The sequence below is a fragment of the Danio aesculapii genome, chromosome 15 (assembly GCF_903798145.1).
Source record: "Danio aesculapii chromosome 15, fDanAes4.1, whole genome shotgun sequence".
Taxonomy (NCBI): domain Eukaryota; kingdom Metazoa; phylum Chordata; class Actinopteri; order Cypriniformes; family Danionidae; genus Danio; species Danio aesculapii.
This window is the reverse complement of record NC_079449.1, coordinates 26,028,209-26,043,077: the sequence shown is the minus strand read 5'-3', so window position 1 is coordinate 26,043,077 and position 14,869 is coordinate 26,028,209. Positions and strand designations below refer to the sequence as shown.

General features: G+C 38.8%; 1 protein-coding gene across 1 annotated transcript in view; it reads left to right on the top strand.

Moving 5' to 3' along the window:
• Nucleotides 1-8,926: 8,926 nt before the first annotated feature.
• Nucleotides 8,927-14,869, top strand: part of grik4 (glutamate receptor, ionotropic, kainate 4) — a 624,478-nt gene continuing 618,535 nt past the window's right edge. Inside the window, exon 1 of the mRNA XM_056473804.1 lies at nt 8,927-9,445. The gene's annotated coding sequence lies outside the window, so the exon portion shown is untranslated. The remainder of the gene's footprint in view (nt 9,446-14,869) is intronic.

The following is a 14,869-nucleotide window of genomic DNA, read 5'->3' as shown; positions in this document are numbered from 1 at the left end:
TATTTCGATTTGAAATCGTGACACCCTTAATAACGGGTCACCTCTTTAAAGCAGCTACATATCGTTAATATGCGTTTCTGACAAAACCGCAATTCAGTGAGGTGAATGGTTTGGCTTTGAACAGCTCAAATTGGTTGGTCCATTTTATTACAGAGTGACAAAGAAAACACACCGACTAAAATACCCCTCAGCTTTCTCATGCTGCAGTTGATCGTTACTGGTGTGAATAGCTCTATGGATATGATTTTGATTTAAGAACTTCATTGGGTTGTACTTCATGTAAGTTGTGATGTTTAGTGTGAAAGGGCCTTAAGGCATGCTCTGAGCTGACTTCTGAAGATCAAAGCTGCAATACGTCACTAATATGTCTCAAAAAGTTTACTGCAAGGGTTTAGGTTGCTAATATTGGCCCATACATTAGTTAAAATTAGTGTTTGGTCCGGTAACCCAATCCAACCTAAATCCAAACCCAGTTTTCACTTGAAATAAAATGAACAAGTAATTTAGACCCATTCTTACACATTAAAAAATTTCATATTCATGTTAGATTTGAGAACTAGCCTTGTGCTTGTAGTGTCAAGGATGCTCCTTTCACATTTAACCAAAGGCCCAATCTCAAATGGACCCTATATGAGCACTTGTGGAAACTTTGTCTAGTACGTGAACATGTCTGTTTTGGTCAAAGAGTCATTCTTGTGTGCGCTGTGTTCATGTGGTAGAGACTATTAGTTTGGTCAAAAATACTATAATGTAACCAAATGATTATTTGTGGATTATTTGTGTTATTTGCTGGGTACTAATATAGCAGCATATTGACTGGTGGTATTTGTTTGACTTGAGCTAAATGACTGTAGTGGTAGTAAATTTGCTGTTAATGATGTTTACATAAATCACTCTAATCAACCATCTTTACTTGATTTGTGTTGGTAGTAACACTAGTGCCAATACAAGCTCATTAGAAATATGTGCTTCAGCCTATGTACTTAAACATATGTTTGACTGCCGTTTTATAGGTAAAATGAGCACAATGGGGCAATATGACACCAACAACTTTTGTTCCTTTTCACAATAATAATGTTTATAGATGTTATCAATGAATAAATGATTATTTTTGTGCAGTTCTTTGCACAACACCAAATAAATACCACAAAACACCTTAACGGTGTCTATGTAATTGATAACTTTGTCTTACCAATCTAATTCCATATGGACAACCTTTCTGCTGCTTTGTTTGCTCGGTAGCTCACCATGTATTTGCGAGTTTGAGTATGGTAAAGGAGGCTTCCACGAAAGACATAAAATCAAAGTGACACTGTATGGTTACAAGGCACTGGCTGGTATAAGAATCTGACTGTATAATAACCTTGGATAAAAATATCACAGTATTGTGATTACTGCTCTAAAATATGTTCTTTTTGTTTTTAAGGTCTGGGTAAAAAAGCAACTTTTTTCCATATCGAACACAATATATTTTATTTTAAGAAACATTCTTAAAAACTTGTAAAAGGCATCTTTGGATATCTTTCTTTTCTTTGAATATAAAGGAAGCCACTGCACTGTCCATAGCATGCTTGGATGTTGGTGTATATGCTAATTATTATAAATTTTTTTCAAATGTTACCTGAATCATGGGGTGACCAGTAATTTTTAATGTGGAGGGTCCTTTTCTGCTGGAGATACAGTTGCCCTAAAAAAACTAAATCGAATAGTTTTTTTGTATAAACAAAACCCAAAAAGGTTACATTTACCCAAAGTCCCTTTAAGGCAGGTCATTTCACTCAGCGGCCATCTTTGTCTCTGTGGCAGTCATTCTCCAAAACGGTTTGCCAAGTTTACGATTGCAGTACATATTTGGAATCACCAGTAAATTTAAACAACAACTGTCTCATAAGTTTAGTTTCTAGACGTCTGAATCAAGCAAAATTGGTATGTTTTCAGGTTGCTAATGCACATGCGCATCAAAATGTTGTAAAAGCACACGTCTGGTCTGAGCTTCTCCCCAGAGAAACGTCTGTCTATAGCGATTGATGATTGGCTCCTGTACTAGTAGGTGGGGCTTAAATCGCCATATTGACTGTTACACTCTTGTTAATTCTATAGTCTTTGAGATACCGTAAAAATTGTATAACAGAACATGTTAGCAGTTTTAAAACCTTGACTTTTCTAAACTGCGGTAAACCTTGAAATCGGTTTTCTCTCATGTTTGCTTTTGAAAACCGTATTGGTTGCGTTTAGGTCAGTGGTTTGCTAGGTGATCTGTACGACAAGCCCAGCCTTCTTGTGGACATGTACAAGAAGGACGTCTATCTAAAACATACTGCAAAGCATACCCAAAGTAACGCATTTCCGATTCACGATGTAATGAAATGTGCTATGAAACTTACCCAGAGCAATGTATTTTATATTTTGCAAACATGCTATGCTATGTGTTGCACCCCGGAGACACCAGTGCTCTGAACCATTGCTTTACCGGACATCGATATCAACAATAATATGGCGTTCTCCGAAGTACACCAAGGACTATGAACATCAACTCTCCAGTCAGGATCAGTTCCCTCAATCAATAGGAGCAGTGTTTTTTGGACAGGGACAAAGATAAACAACCCTCCCTCGTGTTAGATGGACCGCAAAAACAGTCCCTGGTAAAGGCTCTTATGATCACAAACATCATAATGCAGTCTCAAAGCAGTTGCCCCGACAAGGACGACCATGACTGATTTTCCAACTTAAGAGATCCTTTTTAGTACCAGAAGTGTCACCTCTGTTTTGTCCAATTCATTTCTCATCACAGCAGTATTTGCTTGTGCTGCACTGCATCTTGTCTTATTGACGGTAGAATATTGCCGAAATGCGGATATCATTTATGGCTAACGCTCTGCAGCCTAATGTGCATCTGCATTTTGCCCCAATGCATCATCGCTTCAAATGGAGCTCTTGATTGATAGTCTGCGCCATTCCGAACGCCATCCATTTGTAATAATGCATCACCTGTTGCGGTCTGGTTTGCAGTTTCTATTTGAAATTATTCTGCGATAATGAAGTGCAAATGCCCTTGGTTCTGGCATGAGATTGAACTGCCTCAGTATAACAACCTTTCTACAGGCAAATCATCTCCTTGGCCCCTCGCAGCTGAGTTAATAAATCTAGGTGCTATGAAAAGACCGTCAACGGATTGTCTTTTGCCACCAATGATGGATGAAATTTCACAGTGAGCTCCAACTCTTCACTGTAACAAGTCGGTGTGTTTGATAAAACAAGAAATATCTGCACGCCATAGAAGATAACACAGGAAATCAAATTCATCATCCCGGGAACAGACGCACACTACATCTGTTTACCAACGCATGGGTTGTCTTAATTTCTTTTGGCATAAACTTATGTAGCCTGTAATGGAAACGCAGTGACTTAAGCAGTAGATTTAATGCTCGCATTCTGTTGCTTTGGCTTTGGTGCCAGGGGAATCAGAACGACGCCTCAACTATACATTTGTTGTGTAAAAATATGAAATTTCATATCATTTGTGGTATAACAAGCAAACATGGAATATATGACATTTCAGATTTCATTTCAGCTGAGTACAGAACGAATCTGCTGCCTCACGAGCTGCGTTTCAGAGAAAGAATCCATTAAAGGAAAAGTATTAGATGATAACTTTCAAACTTGGCTCACTTAGATATGCGTAATGCGAATCTTAAATCACTGGCTCGGATCATGCAGTTACTTCTGATATGAGGTTAAAAGTGTCATTACATCTTTGGAGATTAAATGTCTGTGCTTTCTGTTCCTTCACTGACAAGGTGAGTATGTGTCTTTATGACAGATGAAGTGGATATGCGTTCGTACATTTCATCAAACTTGCAGGTCCTCTCCTCTTTACAGATGTCAGATGTTTCCTTTACGAGGACGTTTCATGAGAATCCCAGTGGGAGAAGGCCATTGACAGCATACCTAGAGGAATAAGTAAGCCCACGCAGAAGCCGAAATGGATTTAACCCTCGTGACACAATCAGAATATGTAAACTATTTTCAGATTCTGGGCCTGTTTGGATCAGAAAAATCGTTATAGAGTTTAAAGCACATTGCATCTCATCAGCAGCTTCTCAGTAATTGAGCGCATGTTACTTCATGGTGTTACCACTGATATTGCTACACGTTACTCTCTCTCTAAAAAACAAATACTGATAAGATGAGAAATTGGTTTGAATGAAAACTTATCTAATTGAAATTAATGGAATTCAGTCTCATGTCTGCTCAAAAAGAGTTCAGATTTGTGAAACCGACATGCTTATTTTTAATAAAACAACACTACTTTGAAAAGTTTGATAATGATACTAAGAAGTATAATAAAATCATTATATTTGCGTAATTTTCATTGGGGCGGCGCAGTGGGTAGTGCTGTCGCCTCACAGCAAGGAGTTCACAGATTCGAGCCTCGGCTGGGTCAGTTGACGTTTCTGTGTGGAGTTTGCATGTTTTCCCTGTGTTCGCTTGGGTTTCCTCCGGATGCTCCGGTTTAGCCCACAGTTCAAAGACAATGCGGTACAGGTGAATTGAATTAACAAAATTGGATGTAGTGTATGTGTGTGAATTAGTGTATGGGTGTTTCCCAGTGATGGGTTGCAGCTGGAAGGGCATCCGCTGCATAAAACATATGTTGGATAAGTTTGCGGTTCATTCCGCTGTGGCGACCCCTGATTAATAAAGCGACTAAGCTGAAGGAAGACGAATGAATGAATGAAAATTTTCACTGTCAAATGGGGTAAGGAGAAAACAAAAAGGCTAACTACATAATACAGGTAATTTATTTGACACTAATAAGACTAAAGAGATTATTTCACAATTATTTTGACATTGCACTGTTGCCTCACAGCAAGAAGGTTGCAGGTTTGAGCCCCGGCCCGGTCAGTTGGCATTTCTGTGTGGAGTTTGCATGTTCTCCCTGTGTTTGCGTGGGTTTCCACAGTCCAAAGACATGCACTATTGGTGAGTTGAATAAACTAAATTGGATGTAGTGTATGTGTGTGAATGCAAGAGTGTATAGGTGTTTCCCAGTACTTGGTTGCAGATGGATGGGCATAAGCTGAAGGAAAATGAATGAATTTGTGACACTTCAACTATTTCATTCGTTCATGAGCAGAATACAAAGTGTGTAAGTTGTTACAGTATATATCTTCAAAAATAACTGCATGGAAAAAAACTTGGAAAAAATGTAAAAAATATTATATGCATTTTCTGGATTTTTCTTTCAAAACTGCCAGAAAAGATTGTATTATATTGGTTAAATGTCTTATTAGTAGCAGAAAACCTTATTAAACACTACAAATATTTAATGAAACATAAATGGATGGGTGTTTCACTTTATGAATCTTGTTCAGATTCTGTCAGTGATTTGACTTAATTTTTTTAATACTATAAATTAACACATAAGTACAAAGATTCATATCATGTTTTACTTGTGTTATGATTTGAATTCTTTATTTTTATGCACTAATAAAAATATTCATTAATTTTCAGCTTTTCAGCTTAGTCCCTTTATTAATCAGGGGTCTGATTAATGAACCGCCAACTTATCCAGCATATGTTTTACGCAGCGGATGCCCTTCCAGCCGCAACCCAGTACTGGGAAACACCCAAACTCTTTTGCATTCACACTCATACACTACGGCCAATTTAGCTTATTTAATTCACCTATAGCGCAAGCCTTTGGACTGAGGGAAACCGGAGCATGCAGAGGAAACCCACGCCAACACAGGGAGAACATGCAAACTCCACACAGAACCAGCGATCTTCTTGTTGCGAGCCGATCGTGCTACCCATTGCGTCACCATGACACCCAGAAATATTTTAAATTGTAAAGAAAAGACAACCTTAGTTTTGTTAATTAATAGTCTAGGTTGCTTGTTTAACTTTGGAGGTGGGAGAAACATTTTTTTTCTCGGGTTTTTCACCTTCATTGGATAGGACAGTAGAGAGTAATGACAGGAAAGCATGGGGAGCAGAAAGAGAGGAAGGATCGGCACAGGACCGTAAGGCAGGAATCGAAATCGGGTGTTGACGCACTAACAACTACACCACTGGCATCGACGTGGGAGAAACACTAAAACTTTCTTATAAACCTGTCTTTCCTGACCGTGGACTCTCTTGCTTGACGCTGACCCATAACTCTGCAAAGCTTTCAAGTCATCAGTTTAGCAGAGCCTCTTGCTACCCCCTTTCCCCACCTCGTCTCTGGGAGTTCAAAGTTTGCATCTCTGTTGGAATGACAGGTTGCATGATTGCTGTGTGTTTGAGGGAAAAGGTCACATGGCTTGACATCTGTTCTTATTATCCAGCTGCGCACATCGACATGGGGACAAAATGTCAAGAAAACGTGGATTAGCTCTGGCTAAGAACGTAAAGGGCTCTGCAAGAACTACGTCTCTATTAAAGCCACATCATAAAAGGCAGGATTGTTGCGTCTCAACCACAGATGCGTATCTTCTCCTCACGGCGATTATGCGTCCATTTAGCCTAAATCTAGCTCTCGGCCCGTGGAGATTTGTCCTCGCTTAGCAGAGCTCCAGCCTTGCTGATTCACAGGCACTTCTACAGGGATGCTGACACACAAACTATCGAACACCTGCACTGCTCACTGACTCAAGGTTTAGAAATGCATTAAATTTTAAATACATCATTAAGGGCAGTGGGATGAATGAGAGGCCTCATTAATTATTACCTGCATAGAAAGAACCTTGCATTCTCTAGATCTGTTGTTTGTTGTTTTTGACAGTGATTAATAATTTCTGCACCACGCACACGAGTAAGATGATCATTTATTGGAGTCTAGTGCGCACGGTTTAACTATTTCAAGAGGTAATTGTATGGAGAGCTGTGGTGGATGTGAAGAGAAAGAGCCTTTGATCTCATGATAATGTGTGAATTTCCTTTTTTGGGCAGTGCATGGAGTAAATGAAAGAGCTCCCATCTCCCGCATCCTTCATCTGCTGTGCAAAGAGTTTGCTGATGCTGCTGACAACCTGCTTCCTCAAATATGAATTTCCACTCACTCTCTTGTGATTCATTTTGGTCAATTGTTATTCATCTGTGATTATTACGCTCAGGCTGAGAGCGTGTTCACAAAACCATGTGGAGTATGGGAAGATGTGATTAATGAATTACTCACTGGCAGCAAACAGAGATGCTTTTGTCTAATGCAGATGATCGGAGAGCACGTTATGTTCACCTGATGAGAAATACGGGGGAACTTTGGCTCATATACTGCATGACAGAGCAAGAAAGAGAGTAGGCTATTTTCTGAGGAGGCTGCTTTAATGCTGGGAACTGATCGCTGGTTCTTACGCATACTTGATTTTGTTTTAAAAGTAGGATTTTCCCGAATGAAACCGCACAGTTTTTCCTGCATTATTCAGTGACGCAAAACTAACGGAGCAAAACGTACAGCGCAAGCCAGTTCGATTTCCAAATGAACAACTCTTATGAATCGATTCTTTTCAGAGAATTGCAGTGCAATCAAGGTAGCGTGTTTAGGAGCGATTGACCCTTACGAGTCGGTTCTTTTTAAGCGATTCTCCAATTATGCCTCATGGTTTCTGAACGTTTCCAAATTAATTTATTGGTAATTTACTCACCTATGTAATTTACTAACATTTAAAAATGTAGACTGGATTACTTTTATCTAACAGAACAAAAAAGATGCATTTAAGCCGTTTTTTTCATGACGAGCAGTTGTTGACCTTCACTAGCCTAATTTCTGCGGCTACTTCATTGTTAACAAAAGGCAAAATCCACATATTGACAGATCAAAAACTCTGTTGAACAGTAATATTTGTAAACCTTTAGCACCATTTATTCGAGATATTGGGAAACATTTATACAGGTAATACTAATTTTTTTACCTTGTAATCCGAGCTCCGTGACTGTCTGACATCGTGATGAATCCAGAAAGTTCCATGAAAAATGAATAAACCTGTTGGTTCAAAATAACCTAACTCAAATGTTCAAAGGATAGAAAACCCCTTACTGCCCTGTCAGTTGGGTTGACCAAGCATGGGCAACCCAACTGTATGTTTGCAGTGCCCCAGACAACCCAGCTATTTTAACCCTGCCTAATTAAGCCAAAAATGTGTTTACAGAATGAACACTGCATTTTTTTTAAAGGTGAAACCGTGCTCGTCGTGGTTCATAAAATAGATTTTGACACTGAGAGAAAGAGAAAAATGAAGTGAAACATGCAGGTATGACAAAATGAACAGTCCTACCAATGGTTGACATATAATCTTATGAAGCAAAACTCATCACATCAGTAGGCTGAGTGAACGGAAACTGTAATTTTTGAGTCATCTAATGGATGACAGGCTAATCGTGTATGACTGAGTGGACTAAATCGTAGCCTATGTTCTATTTTTTTACAATTTTATTGGCCAAGCAAGCTAAATTTACTGTTTTTAACAATGTTTTTTCTTTGCTACTCATTTAATTAGGGATATCAGTCTCCTCTAAACGCTTCAACAATCGATTTTATTTTAGGTGCTAAACCTAGTCTAAAATCTTTGTGTTGAATTCTGTAATAGGCTGTTTTGAACAGACTGCTGAGGGCAGTAAAAGCAGCTAATAATTCTCTTAATATTTCAGAGGAATTTTTCAGGTAAATTTTTTCAGAAGTATTTCCTCCGCAAAAGTACTTAAAGGACCCTAAATGGTATCGTCAAGGTAACATGAAGAGCCCGAATCGCTAAATTCTTTTTCGATTCCCATTCATACAAGTTATTTGACGGTCTAAGTCGCATTTCAGTGGTAAAGAAATCCCACACAGCCAGAAAGATGCATTGAGCCGAGTGGGAGACCGTGTGTGCGTTTGCGTGTGTGTGTGTGGAGAAGAGAGTGAGAGCTGTTTCAGTGCAGGTCCTGAGGCAGAAGGCAGAGGAGAGCTATCGGGCTCTTATCACACGCGTTCAAAACCCTTATTCAAAGCTACTCATTTCTGGAAAGAGGGAGAAGCAAAGTGAAGGAAAGAGAGCAGAAGAAGACCGCCGGTCGATGCTTCACTTAATTTGACACGAACGAGGATATCAGTTTCATTTATTTCTCACTGGGATGCGGATTTTCCTCCTCCTTTTCTTGACAGCGCGCGCTTGACCCGCATCTCTCGCATCACACGGATATATACGGAGAAAAAAATTAAGATGAAGTGGCCTTCGAAAGTAGTTTTTGACGGCGTGCCGCCCGCTAAGGCTTCGTTTTTGCTTTAATCGTGTTGAAGAGCGCTGCACCGGGCACCACGGAACAGCGGGAATTGACAAGGCACGCGCGCGCAGTGCTTATAAAACAACAGCTGATCATTAAAGCTCACATCAAGCCAAATAAAACACTCGCAGAAGAATAAACAGCGTTGGTTTTGTTGCACAGAAACCGCGGAAGCATTAATAAACGACGAGCTTTAAAACAGGTAAGACGATTCGCTTCATTGCTTCATGCAGGTCTATTCTGCCTTTAGTTTATTCAACATGTGATGGATAGGCTTGCATGGGAAATTGCTGTGGATCACGAGACTTTAACGCCGTGTTTGGATGTACATCATTCTAATTCTGTGGACACGGTGTGGCAATCATTGATGTTGAATCAGCCTGACAAATCGGCTTGATAGGCTGAACTTAATAAATTATTACATGCCATTTCAAACATTTAGGAGCTTTTGTGTCCCAAATGCACATTAAAGTAAATTGTCACAATTGTTCTGCATTAGTCACAGCAACAGTTGATAGTCAATGAACACTGCATGATTTGCATGATAATTAGATCCCTTTTTTTGGAAATTATTTCTAATTTAAGCCCTGCTAATTTAATCACTGATGACTTTTTATGATGGATTCTGCTTTATAATTATTGTACATGCATTTGGAATAGAGACATTATGAAATAGAATGTAAGCCTGTGATGCAAGAAACTTAATTGTGCTCGTGACTCCCCAAGCATGCAGGTAAAGTCAACTATTAAATCTTAAATCCAATGAAGTCACCTTGATCCCAGTTATATGTGAACGATAAGGGTTGCGGTGCTTGTTTGATTTATAGATGAAATATGTGTACACTGCGTTGGATGTGCAACATGTGTGTCTTGAACTTTGCAGCATCTTGATTCAGCTCTTGAACGGAATGATTTGATTAGTGGATGATCTTAAATCCACCTTGATGGCAGATGCTGAAGTAATCTAATGTATTTGAGAGCTTCGTCGGGTTGTGTTGAAGGCTTTTGGCTGAAGATGTGGGTGAAATGGGTGTCATCTTTGCACCCCCTGGTGGATAATGGAAAGCGAGTCTGGAAGTAAAAAGTCTCTGCTTTAATGTCACAGTCATTATTTGCTCTCACTGTGAGCGTACTTATCTCCACTAAATGGAAACAGTGTGTTTTACAGAAGCCAAATTCTTATGCAACGCTATAATGTTCACTTAGTAATAATAGTGGCTTAAATGGTGAATGTCCAACACTGTATGTCAGCACAACGCCTCTTTTGGCTAGAACTATGGGGATGCTCTCTTCTTTCCTAAATGCAATGATTCCTGAATCACTTTAACTGCATCTCTGTGACAAATCTGTGCAATTCATGCATCTAAAAGATTCCTTCACTAATTTGCTTATAATCTGGTGGATACATTGTTGTGCCGTTAGGTGGCGATAAGTGAGAGTCTTATGTGTGATTTAAATGAGTCATGGAGTCATTCACTTAACGATTTCTTATCAAACAAGTCTTTATTTATACTTTAAATGTACATTTTCCCAGCAAATCTAATAAGAGAGACCAGAAAAAGACAGTTTTAGTTACCTGCACCAAAATAATAATAATAATATTAATAATATGCACATTCCACATACTGGTATGTTACTTTGCTGTTCTTCACTTCTTCATACTACGGTTTTTAAGCTTCCGGTAAAAACTATGGAAATTTAACAAAATTTAACATATCATTTTTCAATACGTATGACATTTTATCATTTATAATTTTTCCATTTATTGGCAGAATTATTGATAATGTTGTCTCCAGTTGAAACTCCACTGTTAATTGATACAACATTTAAAAAAGTTTCAATAAAAGTGTACTATAGTCAACATTGGAAGCGGATCAACAACATATTTTCTTCAAATTGTCCTGAAACAGAAATGTGTGTTGTTGAATAGGTTTAGGAAATCTTTGATTAAAGATTTTTATTCACTTCAAATGTTGACTACTGTACTACTGGCTGACAACCGAACCTTGTAGTTCACTAGAGGTCTGGATTAATTTGTTACATGATTATAAGGAATCAGTTTTCTTATGGAGGAAAATCAATATGGTTTATAGTTCCAGAACCTGACTTTGGGTGAAAACATGTGAAGGGTTTCAAAAAAATCCTGAACAACATTTTGTCTCAAACTATTTAAAAATAACATTTTTAAAGGGATTGGTAACCAAAAAAAAATAGTTTGCTGTCTCATGTCTTTTCATTCTTTGGTCCAGAGCACACGGCAAACATTTCTCTCACAAAATACCCGAAATATTGATTTATCTGACCACAGTACACGCTTTCACTGTGTGATGATCCATCACAGATGCCTCCGAGTTAAGAGAAGTCGACAGCGCTTCTGGACACTGTTAACATAGGGCTTTCTTTTGGCACAGTACAGTTTTAATTTGGCATTTGTGGTGTTCACACTGCGTGATTTTCATCAGATCACTGTTGTTTTCACTCTACATGACTATCTGATAGCATTCAGTGGCTGCTGTGTTCACATTGTACAATTTGCGACAGGAGCTTATACACTGCGGCTTGACCTTACTATAGGAAGAATTGCTGACAACTCTGTCTGGCTCACAAAGAACATTTCACAACCACAAGACCCGATAAGGGATAATGCAAGATCTTCTCTAAAATCAGAGTTCTCATGTGAGACTGTAGTGATACTCTGTTGTAGTAGGCTTGACAACACAACAAAAAGACATGGGTGCTCCTGCCTAAGTTTTTCCAAACTTTTAAAAAAGAACTGAATCCATGCTCGTCATATTGTGCATTGGCTGAAGGTCATCACCAATGTGTTTTTCAGCCAGAATTCATTTTAACATTGCACGATTTTGAATTGCAGACAGCTCCAGATATTTACAGTAGCATATCAAATATATGCCAGTGATTTTCTAGGATTGCATATTTGATAATTCACTTTGTGACTGCCAGTTTTGTGAATGAGCAGAGATTTGACTGCTATTCCGGGCATTTGTTGGGGATTTCACAAAACCTGTCAGTGAGTGAAAATCAGGGCTAAAATCGTGCAGTGTGAATTTGGCATTAGACCATCCAAGTAGAACGCTGGAGAAGGTTTTTTTTTTTTTTTTTTGGTAAGCTGTAACCATGCTACTTGAATGTCACATAGAGAGTCAAAATACCATGCATTTATATTAATGGTAACAATATGTCTAACTGTGGTCTAGTGATTGAGGTCTCATGAAGTGAAATGATTAGTCTAAGAAAGTAACTGAATGTAATTTATAACATTTATTATCGTTAATTCACAGCCTTGGCAAACATTCCTAAGCACGTATAATGTCACAATAAATACACAGATAAATTGATTAACTTCATAAGACCTCAGTGTATTGTCAGGAACCACAGGTATTTTTTTTTTTAAATTTCAACTGGGTGGCACAGTGGCTCAGTGGTTAGCACTGTCGCCTCACAGCAAGAAGTTTTCTGGTTCGAGTCCCACCTGAACCAGTTAGCATTTCTGTTTGGAGCATGATCTCCCCGTGTTCGTGTGGGTTTCCTTCGGTTTCCCCGACATTCCAAAGACAAACTAAACTGAATTGAATAAACTAAATTGGCCATAGTGTATGTGTGTGTGTGTGTGTGTGTGAATGAGTGTGTATGGGTGTTTCCCAGTACTGGCTTGTTTCTGCAAGGACATCCGCTGCATAAAACATATGCCGGAATGATTGGCGGTTCATTCCGCTGTGTTGACATATGAAATAGAGACTAAGCCGAAGGAAAATGATTGAATGAATATTTTTAAATGCTTTATAATTAGTTTATTTATTTTGACTCTCAAAGTGCTGGTGGCTGGAAACCTTCGGTGAAAGTCACGTTCATCTTTGACCTGAGGGTGAGTAAATTAACACCAAATTTTTATTTTTGGCTGAGCTGGCCCTATTGTTATTTCAGAATTGTTACGCATCAAACATTTATGACATTAATTGTGTACAATATTAATACTTTTAATTCAGCCAAGCCCAAAGGATTTGACCTGTAAAAGCTGTCATTGTTTCAATATGGCCAAACAACCAAAATTGTATTACTGTATATTGGTAATAAAACACTAGGAGCAACATTTGAAACGTTGAGTTTGCAGTGTTCTGCTATAACTCAATGGAACAAAGACATTCACTTTATCTCATTTATTATTTACTGGCATATTTATTCTGCATCTAATAAAGTCTGCAATGTAAAGTTTGCTGCAGGCATGAGCATGCTTGAAAAGGTTTCCAGAAGCCCTCTTTTATCGTCTTGTTGTGGAATTGCTTATACGTACTGTACATGTATCCTTTTTTATTAAGCGGGCTGCTAAAATGTTAAAACAGCACTGGATTTAATTTTTTATTTAAAGCATAACAATGTATTTTCAGCTTGTTTTCCTGTCTGACTGTATATGGGGCAGAACTCCTGTATGTGTTTGTCCGCACATTGACCCCTGATTTTGTTATTCTCTATGCAATTCTGTTAATGGGGTTGAGGTCACTTGCAGTTTCTTCTTATTTAAAACTTTTTATTATTGATTTTCTGCAAAGTTGGTAATGGGTATACACACATTATTATATACAATATCATCAGTTTTTAGGCACTGTTTTTACAGTACAGCCTACACAGCATATTGTATAATGGGGGAAAGTGACATAAATACTTGGTAAATGAAAAACAAAACAATTTAAATCATTCCTATTACACCATATACACTCACTGGCCGGTTCATTAGGTGCACCTTACTAGTACTGGGTTGGACCCTTTTTTGCCTTCCGAACTTTAGTCCTTCATGGCATAGATTCAACAAATTACTGGAAATATTCCTTAAAGATCTTGGTCCATATTGACATGATAGCATCATGCAGTTGCTGCAGATTTGTCGGCTGCACATCCACGATGTGAATTTCCCATTTCACCACATCACAAAGGTGCTCTATTGGAGTGGTGACTGTGGAGGCCATTTGAATACAGTGAACTCATTGTCATGTTCAAGAAACCAGTCTGAGATGATTCGCGCTTTGACATGGCGCGTTATCCTGCTGGAAGTAGCCATCAGGATGGCTGTGTGAATGGGGTGTTACACCCCCATCTCTAGCCTGAACTGTTGATACAAGGCAGGATGCATCCATGCTTTCATGTTGTTGATGCCAAATTCTGACCCTACCATCCGAATGATGCAGCAGAAATCGAGACTCATCAGACCAGGCATTGTTTTTCCAATCTTCTATTGTCCAAGTTTGATGAGCCTGTGCAAATTGTAGCCTCAGTTTTCTGTTTTAGCTAACAGGAGTGGCACCGGGTGTGGTCTTCTGCTGCTGTAGCTCATCCATCTCAAGGTTCGACGTGTTGTGCTTTCAGAGATGCTCTTCTGTATACCTTGGTTGTAACGAGTGGTTTGAGTTACCGTTGCCTTTCTATTGACCTCTGGCATCAAGGCATTTGCCCCCACAGAACTGCCGCTTACTGGATATTTTCTCTTTTTTGGACCATTTTCTGTAAACCTTAGAGATGGTTGTGCATGAAAATCCAAGTAGATCAGCAGTTTCTGAAATACTCAGACCAGCCCGACTGGCACCAATAACCATGCCACGTTCAAAGGCACTTAATT